The sequence below is a fragment of the Ailuropoda melanoleuca genome, chromosome 8 (genome assembly GCF_002007445.2).
Source record: "Ailuropoda melanoleuca isolate Jingjing chromosome 8, ASM200744v2, whole genome shotgun sequence".
Lineage (NCBI taxonomy): Eukaryota > Metazoa > Chordata > Mammalia > Carnivora > Ursidae > Ailuropoda > Ailuropoda melanoleuca.
In genome coordinates, this window is record NC_048225.1 from 68,650,628 (window position 1) to 68,665,187 (window position 14,560).

At 43.0% G+C, this 14,560-nt stretch overlaps 1 protein-coding gene across 7 annotated transcripts in view; it reads left to right on the forward strand.

The window, feature by feature from the left end:
- Nucleotides 1-14,560, forward strand: part of AKT3 (AKT serine/threonine kinase 3) — a 298,656-nt gene that overhangs the window by 270,659 nt on the left and 13,437 nt on the right. The window lies entirely within an intron of this gene.

A 14,560-nucleotide genomic window follows, 5' to 3' on the forward strand; every position in this document is an offset into this window, starting at 1 on the left:
TGCAGTTAAGGAAGAGACCAGTAGACAAATCTCAGAATCAATCAAGAAAAATATTAGAAATCAACATGAGATACAGAAATATAGAAATGAAAATATAATACAACTACCACAAATAATTTTATGCTGTTTATTAAAAAAAAGAGTTAATAGATAATTTTAAGCAAACTATAAATTATCAGCTGACTCAAGAAAAATGTGAAAACATTACATTATTAAATTAGTATAAAATCTGTTACCTCTCCAGCTCCAGTGTTTTCACCGCAATGCAAAAACACCAGTACTAGCCCAGATGAGTTTTTCAGGTAATCTCCACCAAACATCCCAAGAGAAGATAATCCCTATCATTAGAAAGGTTTTATTCAAGCTGCTCCTAAGAAAGAAAGAGGGTTATATGCTTCTCAAACTTACTTTATAACCCTTGGTAACCCTGATAAGACTCTTACAAGAAAAAAAAAATTATAGGCCATTTGTGAACATAGATTTAAATATTCCAAGTAAAATATTGAGCAGTTATTTCTAATAATGCATAACAATATTTATGTTCTCATATCCATGTCAGATTTGTTCTAGAAATATGGTTAGATTAGAAAAAAATAATGTTATTCATCACATTTAGAGATTAAGGAAGAAATCCACATGACTAATCTTTTCATGAAAATGAAAATAGAAACCATTTGTAATTTTTAAAGATATATTTAAAACACTTTTAGTAACCTCAAAGTAAAATGAACCCTTTTAAAATAACTTTTTATTAAAAATTTTTCTACAAACATTATATTTAATGGTTGGATATTACAAATATTTTCTTGAAATGTAAGGCAAATGATATCGATCAATATCACATTCTCAGCAGTTTTTTTAAATTGTTTTTTTAAAGATTTTATTTTATTAGAGAGAGAAAGAGAGAGAGAAGGGGCAGAAGGAGAGGGAGAATCTCAAGCTGACTCTCAGCTGAGCGGGGGTCCCGATGCCGGGCTGGATCCCAGGACCCTGAGCTGAAACCAAGAGTCAGACACTTAACCAACCAGGTGCCCAGAGGCAGTGTTTATCATAACTTCTGGTAAGCTAAGGTAATAAGAAAAATAAGATAAGAAAAAGAAACGGCAATGTATGATTTTTAAAGGAAAAAAAAACTTAATAGATCTTTGATGGTGGAATGTTTAATAATTACGTTTTGTCTTATTCTTACAGTGGAACACTATACTGAATAAAAAATGAATAAGTTGGATTTATAAATGTCAATTGGTAAACTGATTTATACGTAATAATTGGTAAATCTCAAAAATACATGAACATAAAAAATCAAGCTACATAAGATACTTAGGGAATAATAACCATTATTACAAAAACTGAAAATGAACTTAAAAAAATTATGTCTGTGATGGCCTATCTAGGGGCTAAAAGTATAAGAACTTGCCCGCAAAGGACACAAAGGAGCAGCACCACAATATTTGCTTGAATCACGTAGAATTATAACTTGGGGGGTTAAAAATGGGTGAATATTAGTGAGGGGAAAGCAGTAGGTATTTAATGCTGCATCTCCATGTTTTATATCTTAAAAAAACAAAAGTTTCAAAGTACATATGACAAAATGTTAACATCTGTTAGTTAGATCTGGTTGTCATTTTATATTATTTTCTATTCTTTCCTTTATGCTTAAAATAGTTCTTTTTGAATTTTGTAAGTGAAGCGGGAGGTGAAAGAAATGAAGCATCGAGCGTAGGCTCCTCAAGAAAATGAAAGAATAAAGAAGGAGGGAACAAGAGCAAAATGGGAAACAGCCCACAGAATGGATTAGATGTGTGTTTGTTTTCGTGTTGCTCACGTCCCTGGGGGGAAATCCAAACAGGGCTCTGGAAGGGGAGATACATAGCAAAAAAGTAAAGTTATATACAGATAGTAAGATGTGCAATATAGAGATTGTAAGCTGTGAGATGATAAATACGGGGAAAAGCAAGATCTGTGAAGGCTAGCCAAAGGGATTAGTCTTCACGGAAGAGGTGGGGTACCGTCGTCGTGACATTGATGGGAAAGAAATGGGATGCCCACTGAAGCAAATGTTTTTATAAATATTTGGTCCGGAAGCTGGGGTAGTTCCTACCTGAAGGCCCCATCTTTATTGCAGGAGTCCTGCCTTCTTAGAGTGAGAAAAATGTGTGGGCCCACGTGAGCCACGTGAGGAGCCGGGCTGCCTGTGAGCACTGGAGGGAGCACTCACTGGGGGCAGGGCAGAGGTCCAACCAGTGGGTGGGGCAGAAGATTCCAGAAGTTTATGCAGACTGCTGAGGCTTTATTCTTCCTAAGGAAAAAATAATACTATAAAACAGTGAAGACCAAGAAAGGCTTTTAGGGAAGATTGACTTGGAATCGTTGGCTCATTTTGATCTGCTTTCTACTTACCACATTCGTACTTATTTTTCAGAGGTTTCCTTCAGAAGAGAAGAGAAAACTTGCTTTTAGAGAGGAATTTAGGTACTTCATAGTTGACTTTGGTCACTCGTTTGGTATCCGTTTCAGTGAAACGGCAACTGTTAAAATGAGTAATTTTATTCTAGTACATAGTGGGAGGAGCTGAGAGAGGCCCACAGGGGATGATGCCTCTTGGGAAAGGGCCCACGGGGATCTTCCACACCTTACTGTCTTAAGTCTTCGGTTCCTTCTTTAAACTTCTGTGTTCCTATTTGAATATCAGCCTTCACCTCTGTCTACCTGCTAAGTTAGAACTTTTAGTATTTATTATTTTTTTCCATGTTTATCCTTTCAAATACTATTCATTTTTTTTTTTTAATTAAAAAAATTGTTTTGTTGAGCTCCAGTTCAGCCTGTCAAGTGTACACAGGGGTGGGTGGTTGTAAGGTCACGAGGTAACTGGCATCGCTCTCTGAAGCTGGGGGAGCGCTCCCATCTCCTCACCCCTTCTCGGAGACCTGGTTCCTTTCTGGTACGTCCCCCTTCAGCCTGAGGAACTGCCCTCATTTCGTGTAGTACACCCCAGCTGGCAAGGAACTTGTTTCCTTGTACCCGATGGCATCTTTTTGCCTTCATTGTTGAGGAGATATTCTCTGAGTGTAAAACCCCGAGCTGATAGTTCAGTGAGCTCTCACTCAGGTATGTGTTCCCTTGTCAATTACATGTCCCATGTCACCGGCTGCTTCCAGGATTTTTTCGTCTGTGTGATGGCTTTAGAATAAATCACTCTGAGTAGCTGAGCTACAGTTTCCAGAATTCTCCTGCGAGATTCTCGCAGGATCCCTCATGGGCCTGAGGCCGTGGTCAGGCCTGCCTGCCCCCGGTGCCCCCGCCAGCCTGGGTGGCTCCCCCTCTACAGGCCGGCGTGTGATTCAGCTGCCGGATGGAGGGCCGCAGCCTCGCAGCAGAGCCACACCGTCGAGGTCAGAGGCAGTAAGAAGTGACATGGGCTTCAGTCTGCCCCGTGGGCTCCAGTTCATGCTTCTGGGTTTCACGCTCTTCTCCCTGCTTTACACGCATCCTCCCTCCCACCTCCTGCCCTACGGAGGCCAAGCTTCACATGTCCTTACCGTGAAGACGGCCTCCTGCAGGGCCAACCACCTCCAATCCCTACCCCCTCCCTGCCTCTGCTCCTCCGTCACTCCTTCCTTCTCTTCCGCCCTCCTCCTCTTCCTCTCTCCCTCTCTCTCTCCCTCAGTCGTGCTCCTCCGTCACTCCTTCCTTCTCTTCCGCCCTCCTCCTCTTCCTCTCTCCCTCTCTCTCTCCCTCAGTCGTTCTCTCTCTCTCTCTCTCTCACACACACACACACACACACACACACACACACACACACAGTTTCTGCTTCTCTGCTTGAACCCCGACTGATAGACTATATATTATGTGTAGGTGAGATTTTCTTTGTATTTATCCTACTTGGAGTTTGAGCTTTTTGAATCTCTTACCTTGCACTAACTTTGGAAGGATTTTAACCGTTATTTCTGGAAATATATTTTTTTGTCTTACTGTCTTTGTAATTCCAGTTCCACATACCTTCGACCCTTCGACACCGTCCCACAGGTCTTTGAGGTTCTGTTCATTTTTTTTTCTAATTTTTTGCCTGTGCTCTTCAGTTGAATAATTTCTGTTCATAAATCTTCCAGTTAACGGACTCTGCTGTAATCTTTAAGCTGCTGTAAGCCCATATGGTGAATTTCTTATTTCAAATGCTGTATTTTTCTTAAAATTTTAGATTTTATGTTCGATTCTCTCTTTTTTTTTAATGGTTTCCATTTCTCCATCTCTTTAATCGTTAAGAACATATTTGACTTCACATCATTGAGCATAGTTATAAAATCTGCTTTAAAATTCTTGTCTACTAATCCCAAAGTCCAGGCTTGTTCATATCAGTCTCCCTTACTGTCTCTTTGTGGTGTCTGGTCATCTTCTGCTCTTTCTGTTTATGTTGAGTCATTCTGGAATATGTCCTGGGCATTGTGACTGATAATATAGTAGGGCCTCTGAATTCTATTAAATTACAACAAAGAATATTGAATTGTTATTATTATTATTATTATTACTTGGTATTGGTGGGCAGTTTCTCATGGCTAAACTCAAAAGGCAACCTCTGTGCCATCTCCAGTGAGCGTCAGTTACTAAGTTTCGGGTCTGTTTATTTAGACTTGCCTAGGGAGCTTGGAGCCTGCCCTGTGCATGCCAGAGATTCGGGCAGACTATATTCAGATGTGGTGTTCCCCCTCTTCTGCTATTCCTACTTTAAGCTGCTGTGCTTATCCCAAACCCTGGCCTCTGGTTCTTCATGATGTAAGACTGTAGAGTTCTCATCCAAATTTAAACCCTGCATAGTATAGACTGGAGCTAAGAGCCACAAAAGTGGGGAATTCATCCAGTCCCGTTCCCTTCTTCCTAGTGTCCAACTCCCCCCTGGTATATACCTGTTTCTGGTTGTTTTCCAGAACCTCTGGATTATTTTCCCAGAGTTTATAATTATCTACAGGAGGGTTGATCCAACAGGAGCTGCTTGGCCATTAACAGAAGCAAACCTTGGTATTTATTTTTAAGTATGCATTATTGCATGTCAAACACAGCCTTGCTTCTGGTGACACAGGAATATTTTTTATTCATGCAAAGAAGTATCCCGCAAATTCACATTTGTACAGCATTCCGAAGAGTCTGTGTAGGTGAAAGAGCTTATCATTTCAATGCTGTGAATTCGCAGTGAATGTGTGGTTAGTTCTGTACACCTCCAGGAGATAACTCCAAGCTCTTCCCTTCCCTGCTTGTCCCAGCTCTTACTAACAAACTCAGACTCTCCTAGAAAATGTACAATTTGCATCATCTTTTATCTTGAGTGGGCCTCGATCACTGCAAGACCAAAGGACCTCATACGAATGTTTTATAGTGTCTCCTCACCGTTTACTGCTCATCTACTTTATACCCAGGGTTAGGAGTGTGCGAGCATCTAAAGGGAAGACCCCTGTCCTCACATTGCTCACAGTTTAGTAGAGGCACGAATAAGCAGACTACTTGCATTTCTGTGTGACCTCATGGTTGAATTAAAAGTAGTTGGAATTAGGGGCGCCTGGGTGGCCTCAGTCAGTTAAGTGTCTGCCGTCAGCTCAGGTCATGATCCCAGTATCCTGGGATCGAGCCTCGCGTTGGGTTCCCAACTCAGTGGGGAGTCTGCTTCTCCCTCTGCCCCTCCTCCCCATGCTCTCTCTCTTTCTGTCTTGCTCTCGCCCTCCCTGAAATAAATAAAAATCTTTCTTAAAAAAGTAATTGGAATTTTATTTATATTATGCTTTTGGATAACTTCGACTAGTATGAAAAATTGGGGGCTTCTGTTTTTTCATTTTAAAATGAGGGGATTGGATTAGATCTACAAGATTCTCTTCAATGCAAATATTTTATAATTCAGTTGAAAATGCGTTGAGAAGAAGAGGTACTTAAACACCCGCTGCTTTGTTCTTTGTAAGGACTCACGTGGGTTGGATCACTTAAGGCCTGTTGAACGGAGCGGTGCCCGGCTAAAGGTAGTGCTGCTTGTTCTGGCTTCCCATTTTATGATTCTGTGTCTGGCTGGCCCGTGTGTGCCTGTAGGGGCCCTTGGATGCATAGTCAATTTAGGAAAAATACTGTGTGTTTAGAACCTGTTGTGCCTCATCCCCCCCCCTTTTGCCCTGATTGGGGGCCTGCACAACTGAGCTCCTGCATTGGGGTTCTTCACCTCATTCTGGTTAGTTTCTTCAGATCCATGAACTAACACAGTGCCGGGGCACAGGGGCTCCCCACAAACCCAGATTCGCTCTGCCAGTAGTTCCTTCATCTTTCACAGAAACTGCACTCTCCGCTCTCAAATTGAACCTCCACATTCTCCTGCTCTTTTAAATCTTGTATTTTCCTTCTTCCCTTCCTACCAAAATCTTACCCCCAAACCCAGAGCCTCTGGATCACCGGATCCTCTCTGTAGGGGTTGGTCTGGTGTGATAATGAGAGAGTGGCTGTCTTGGTGGGAAGGTGGGCACAGGGGTAAGTTCTTGGTCATCTTTGCGGAAATAGAATATGGATTTCTCTGTAGAAATATTATACATCTTGTTTGAGACCTTTATTATTAATACTGAATATTAACACCGTATTTTAGGTTTAATGGGCTTTAATGTGACTGCCTGGGAGTCTACCCACATTTCATAGGGAGCCTACCCACATTTCATAGGGAGCCTACCCACATTTCATAGGGAGCCTACCCACATTTCATAGGGAGCCTTACCCACATTTTATAGGGAGCCTACCCACATTTCATAGGGAGCCTACCCACATTTTTGTTTGGTTGGTTTGGTTTTTGTCTCTTGAAATAGGTCCCAAGTTTTCTTCGTCTTACATTATTTCTACCCAGTTTACATACTCATTTAACTTTTGCCCACGTCCATGAACATTTCTAATCAGAGTCAGTGATTCTTGGCTGCCATGCTGATGATGTGGGGCCGTGCTTGTGCGGGCAGCTGGAGGAGGGATGGAGAGCTGACTGTTCCAGCAAGTTTTTGGAAATCCTGAGGTCTGTAATGGACATGGCTTGCCCATCCTCAGCTCCATAGCAGCAAAGTCTTTTTACTACCGTCCCCTGTCTTTCAGAAAGGGCTCTGTTTCACTAACGGAAGTTGTTTTGCCTGCATAAGCAACCCTTCTCCACGTGTAACCGAGGTCCTCCAATGACGTAATGTGCCTGTGGGTGTTAGTAACACCGCCTGTCCACAGCCCCACAGCCAGCGGGATGTCGTGAAGCTCTTCTTAAATGAGGAAATTGATCAAGGAAAAGAAAGTATGAGTTCACATTTCTGGGGATTACTTTCAAAGCAGTACAGACCATGCATTCTGTGTGTTAAAAAGCCCTTCTAGATTCCAGCAGGGAAAAACAGATGTATTAATTAAACATTTAATGTTTGTTATAGCTAAAATATTCACTTTGCTGGGCTCAACTTACGATATAATATTTGTATGTTAGTGTGATATATACCTTGGGAACTTGGGTGCATTTTTTTTATAGGATCAAGGTCAACATTATGGACATGAATTACTAATGTGTGGTGTTGTGAAAATGAAGGATAGATATTTGAGTTTCTGGTCATTTGTCAAGAAATGTTAATTGGTATTATAAATCTTAGCAGATAATATAATTAAGCAATGTTTGCCGCCATATCCCCACTTTTCCTGTGTGTGTATGTGTGTACGCATATACATATACACACACACAAAAAGCATAAAACCAATTTTTCAGGAGGGGCGCCTGGGTGGCTCAGTCATTTGAGCATCTGAATCTTGATTTCAGCTCAGGTCATGATCTCGGGGTTGTGAGATCGAGCCCCACGTGTCAGGCTCCATGCTGGGCGTGGAGCCTGCTTGAGATTCTCTGTCCCCCTCTGTAACCCCACCTCCCATTTCCATGCTCTCTCCCAAAAAAACACAAAAAACAGAAACAGTTTTTCAGGAGAACAGAGATTAAACAAACCAGAATAAGCTAATTACTCTCTTGAGTTGTCTTAAGGAGGTAGAAATACAGCATTAGTTTATCATCTGTGGCAAATCTAAGCCTTCAGTAGTGTTGGCAGTTTTTATTGCCAGCGTCTGTGTTCCCAGGCTTTTTGATCCATGTCAGCGTGGTGGACATAATATTCAAATAGGGTCACAGTTGAGGTTCCATAGTCACTGTCTGTGTGAGCTTTCCCTGCAAGTTTCAAGCCCTGCTGTCTATTTCTAGGGCGCCAACAGTGTAAATAGAAGAAAGAACATAGACACTAGGTGATAGCAATTGATTTGTTGCTGAGGGAGGTCAAGGGAGACATGACCCTCAGCGACCTTGGCGACCGTACTCCCCTGCCACACCAGGAGTGGGGACTACGACTTACTCTAACAAGTTCAGGGACATGTTTTCTCTCTGTTCTTTCACTTACACTGGAAAGAAACACAGTGCTTTAGAAAAATAGCAAATGACAGAGTGACTTGGTATCATGTAAAATCTGGGAGAGGGTCAGCGTGGAAGGATTTCAGGGGCTGCCATGTTGCTGCCACGCTGTGGTCTTGAGGCTGCACCAGGACACGCAGCTCTGCTAAGGCCTTGTCGGTAAACTGGAAGCACAGTCCTCAGCCCAGCACTGTGATCTTCCTGTTTACATCGTCCGGAGCGACATTTCCTGAAAACCAGTGAGCTTTCAAAGACAGATACTTTCGAGGTTTAAGAATCTGTTGGGAAAACAGGTCAGGGTTGCAGTTAATGACATCCATTGAGTTAACATCTAAGGGGAGCTGAGGCTTTCAGCTGAGTGCTTCTGCCCCTGCAGGTACCCGTGTTCCTCGGGGAGAGTCTGCAGTGGGTCAGTTGCTGCAGGAGTGTTTTGAGAGCTGTGTCCAGAGCTGGGGGAAAAAAAATTAAGATGATACTGGTTTAAAGGCAAAATAGAAAATTAGTGTGTTAGTGTGCTAGGGCTGCCGTGACAGTACCACAAGCCTGGGAGATTTAACAGAAGTTTGTTTTCCCATGGTTCTGGGAGCTGGACGTTCAAGATCAAGCTACTGGCGAGGCTGGTTTCTTCTGAAGCCTCTTTCCTTGGCTTGTAGATGGCCGCCTTCTCTGTTCGTGCTCACATGGTCTTTCCTCCATGCGCGTGCCTCTGGAGTCTCTTTGTGTGTCCACATTTCCTCTTCTATAAGGGCCCCTGTCAGGTTGGACTAAGGCCCACACTAAGACTTCGTTCTAATGCAATCACCTCTTTAAAGGCCCTCTCTCCCAAAACAATCACTGGGGGTTAGGACTCCCAACATATGGACTGGGGAGGGGGGCACAATGCAGCCCATAAGAATGAAATATTTGAAATGTGTTCCGTTGTTTAAAGTGAATATATGCTCTGGGAGTTGGCGGACACCCACGGCTGGGCGTACCCAGGATGTGTGGTAGCACCTCTGTTGGGGTCTTCGCACATTCTCTCCCACACCTTTCCCCATGTACAGAACTCGGGTTCTCGCATCCCTGTGTGGATGGTCATACTTTACTGCATCGTCTTCTGCTTGTGTGTGTGAGTTGAGCGGAGGAGGTATGCCCCCAGCAGGCATGGCTTGACTTTGACTAGCATCTGGAGAAGCAGTCCAAAACAAAAGCATTTTCATGCCGTTATCTTTGCAGGCGCCACGGTATAGAGAGAGCTTGGGATCCAGAGACGGAGGGTTTGCTGCTCTAGTTGCCACTCATATTGTCTGCAGCAAGTCACTTTACCAAGTTTAGCTTTAGTCTCCTCATTTCTAAAAGGGTAGACTACATGCTCTCTGACATCTCACTTGAGCTCCAAGATCAAATAATGATTCATTTATTTGTGCCACTAAGTGACAGGCACCATTTCAGGAATCAAGGGTATGGCATTGGTGCAAAACAAACCGCCGGGTGAGACAAGTATGAAACAACTAGCAAGATGGTAGACTTATTTCATCTCAATCATAACATGTAAAAATCTTAAATTATTTTTGCATCTAATAAATCTTAAAGTACATAAAACAAAAACAATAGGACTACAAGAAAAAAATAGACAAATCCACGTTATAGTTTGACAAGTCAATACCTATCTCTAAATAATTGGTAGAAGAAACAAAGTCATTAAGTTTATAGAAGACACTAGCAATACCGTCAACCAGTTTAATCTAATTGACATTTATAGAACACCATCCCACAGCAGAAGAACATTCCTTCTTCTCAAGGTCACATAGAACTTCTGTTTGCCATGGTATACCGTATTTTGAGCAAAACAATTCTATAGATTTTTAAAGGATTCAAGTAATTTAAAGCATATTCTCTTTGAACAAAAAGGAAATTAAATTAGAAATCAAAACAAAGATATATGGAAAATCTTCAAGTATTTGGAAACTAAGTGCAATTTTAAATAATCCATGGGTGGAAGAAAAAATCAAAAGAGAAAGTAGAAAGTATTTTGAACTGACTAAAAATGAAAACAAAACATGTTTTGCTCTGGGTTAAGGCTAATGTAATACCTCAAGGGAATAGTGCCGAAGTACGAGATTCAGAAAGAAGAAAGGTGTGACTGAGATCACTGACCTCCTCTACCATCTTGAGAAACTAGAAAAAGAAGAACGAATTAAGCAAAAGAAAGGAATTAATAAAGATTGGGGCAGCAGTTGGTGAAATAAAAACGAAAAAATAATAGAGAAATTTGATGAAAGGAAAGGTGGTTGAGAAGATTAACAAAATTGATAAATTTCTAATGAAAATCTTCATGTCCATAAAATCAACAGTTTTGCTGAAATGGACAAATCCCTTGAAAGATGCAAATTACCATGAAGAAATAGATATCATGAATAGCCTGGTATGTGTTAAAAAAAATTATATTTGTAGTTAAAATGCTTCTCACAAAAAAGACTTCCAACCCATATGGCTTCACCAGTGAAGTCCCAAACATTTAAGTGATGAATTGTATCAGTTCTATATAGATTCCTACAGAGAACTGAAGAAAAAGGCAGTATTTCCCAGTTCATTCTATAAGGCTAGCTTAACCTGATACCAAAAGCAGACAAAGATAATACAAGAAAAGAAAACTATACACCACTTGCCTTAATTAACATGTGTAAAAATACTTCACATAATTTTTGCAAATCAAATCCAACAATAAATACAAGAATAGCACATCATTACGAGGTTGGGTTTATTCTAGACATACAAACTTGGTTTAATATTTAAAAGTCAACCATTATAATTTACCACAATAATAATAACTAAGAAAGAAATATACATGGTTATCTCATCGGATGTAGAAAAAAGAGCATTCAAGAAAATCCAGTGTCCATTTGATTTAAACAGAAAGCAAACAAACAAAAATACTCCCAACAAACTAAGAATGAGAAACTTCTCCACCCTGATAAAGGACATCTAGGGAAAACTTATTACTAATATCCTACTGGGGAAAGTCTGAGTGATTTTACAAGGTGAAGATGTTCACTGTGTTCGGCATTGTCCTGGAGGTTCTGGCCAGTGCAGTAAGGCAAGAAAAATAAATACGTTCAGATTGGAAAGAAATAAGTAAATCTATTTTATTCATGGACAACATGATTATCTATATAGAAAATAAGCTGGAATCCACAAAAATGGTACAAAAGTGTAACCCATTAGTTATTTGATACAAAGTAAATATATAAAAGATTGCATGATACAAAAATTACTAAATGTATACATCAGTAACAGACAATCCAAAATGGAGACTAATAAGTATCACTTATGATAGCAACAGAAATATGAAGTACTTAAGGATACTTTTGACAAAAGATGTGAAAGCCCTTCATACTGTAAACTAAAAAATATTGTAGAGAAATTAAAGACAGCCTAAAGCAGTGGAGAGGTCTAATGTGTTCATGATTTAGAAGGCTCAATATTTTTAAGATGATAGTTCTCTCAAAATGGGTACATAAATTCAACAAAGTCCAAATCAAGATTAGCATAGCTGGCTTATTTTGTAGAAATTGTTAGGTTGATTCTAGAAATGATATGGAATGCCAAGGACTTAGGGTAGCCAAAACAGCTTTGACAGAAAACAAAGTTGGAGAACCTACATCACCCAACTTCAAGACTTACTAAGTTAACAATAATCAGGACAGTTTGTTATAGACAGATAGTATCTTTTTTTTTTTTTAAGATTTATTTATTTGAGAGAGAGTGCGCATGCATGGTAGGGGGAGGGGGCAAAGGCAGAACCAGAGTGTCTTAAGTAGACTCCCCCCTGAGTGGGGAGCCTGATGCAGGGCTCAACCCCATAACCTGATTTCATGACCTGAGCCAAAATCAAGTCGGTCACTTAACCGACTGAGCCGGCTACCCAGGTCCCCCTGGGCAGATAACATCTTTTATTTGCCCACAGAGAACCTAGAATTCTAGACCCACATATATATATGGCTAATTGACTTAAAAAAGAAGTACAAAGATAGTTCATTTCAACAAACTTGATGAAACAACTGGACATCCGTATTTTTTTAAAAACTTGCAGCACATACAAAATTAACTCAAAATGGATCAGTCCTAAGTGTAGAGCCTTCTAGAAGACAACACAGGAGAAAACCTTTGTGGTATTACATTAGCAGAGATTCCATAGATGAGGGCAGTGCATGACCCATAAAGAAAAATTGATGTCAGGCTAAAGCATAATTAAGAATGTGTGTTCTTCCCAAGGTGCTGTGTTAAGAGAATGAAAGGAAAAGTCACAAACTGGAAGAACAGTTGCAAATCGCAAATCTGATTAAAGACCTGCATGAAGGTTACGTAAAGAGCTCTCGAAATTTATTGACCAAAAAGGGGCGAGGCAAATATTTGAACAGCCCCGTCACCAAAGAAGTAAACTCACAAAAAAGATTATTCAGGAGAGAAATATAAATTAAACCCATAGTGAAACACCACCACACATTGGAATGTCTGCTATTGAAAAGATCCACCAAAGTGCTGGCAAAAACAGGGAGTGACGAACTTTCGCACCCGGGGCGGGGGAGGGGGTGGTTAGTCACGTAAATTGAAGCGACTGCCTTGCGAAACAGTCTGGCAGGTTCTTAAACAGATAAACGTGTCGCATGTGACCCAGCCGTTCCGCTCTTTGGCATTTATCCAGAATAAAGGAACTCTTATCTCTGCGCAAAGACTCGGACACCCAGCAGTCCTAGCAGCTTTATTCGCAGGAGCCCCAGACTAGAAGCAGCCCGGTGTCCGATGGCAGGTCATGGATAGACCAGGGCGGGCACACCTGTGCGCGGTGTTACCCAGCATACGGGGCGGGGGGGGGGGCTGGTGGAGGTGACACACGAAGTGACAGGGATGGACGTCGAAATAATCGTGCTAAATGCCAAAACTCAAAGGATCCCTGCTATACGCTGCCATTTACACAAAAGTCCGGAAACACAAAGCCGTCGTGACCGAGAGCAGGTCGGTGGTTGCCTGCCGGGGCCTGGTAGGGAGGCCGGTCACCACAGGTTCATGAGGAGACCTTCTTGATTCGGTTTCATGGGTAAGTGGACGTACTGTTTACTGTGTGTCCGCCATACGTCAAAACTTCTCTTCAACGTCCCGGCCGTCGCAGAGCTTACGTGGTGTCGGGAGGAGGTGTCGACGCGGCGGGAGACGGACGCACGCCCATCTTGTGCGTATGCGCGCGCGTGCGTGCTGCGCTGAGTCGGAGGCTCAAAGGCACGTGAAGGCCGAGGAAGCAGCGCGCGGGGAGGAGGTGGCGGGAGGGCCTCCCCCTGAGCAGAGAGGCTGGCTCATGCCCCCGGCACTTTCGGAAGCTGCTCTAAGATCTGTCCCAGTCGCTGTCGGGGTTCAGGGCACCGCGCTCTGTGTCACCTAAGAGGATAGCCGCTCTCCAGGGACGTGAAGGCAGAGGTCCGCCGGCGTCAGCAGGAGGCAGCTGGGAAGGGCGGGCCGAGGTAAGCACAGCCTGCTCCCCGTGCCCAGGAGCCCACTTCTGCCGAGAAGCGTTTCTTGCGGTGAAGTTTTGTTTGGCCGGATGAGGAAGAACCACTTGGGGGGCATTTGTAGAATGGTGAGCCCAGCCAGAGCCGTAGCCTCTGGTCTCCTGCAGCTGGAGGCCTTGACCCCTCGGTTTCCAGAGAGGAACCGGGCAGGGCGTGGGGTCCCGATCGCGTTTGCTGTTCCGGTGTGCGTGTGTGCGGCGCCGGGAAGGGCAGGCGTGCGTGTGTGCGTGGAAGGGGGCAGGTCCGGCACTAGGGTGAATGCGCGGCCCGGGCGGCCTCCCAGAGCAGGGCCCGCACGGCAGAGGCGCTTGGCCGGCGGAGAGCTGGGGTGTGGGAGGAGAGCCATACTCTGTCTAAGGCGCAGCCGGTGGGAACTGGAACCCGAGCTAGGTTCATCCCCAGGAAAGTGCCTGCTCATGACAGACTCTAGACTAGCTGTGTCCTGGGACAGAGACAACGAACGATGAGGCAAAGAGATTAAAAATGCTCTGTTGCTGGGACGCCTGGGTAGCTCCGGCGGTGAAGGGTCTGCCTTTGGCTCAGGTCATGATCTCGGGGTCCGGGGATGGAGTCCCGCATCGGGCTCGCCGCTCAG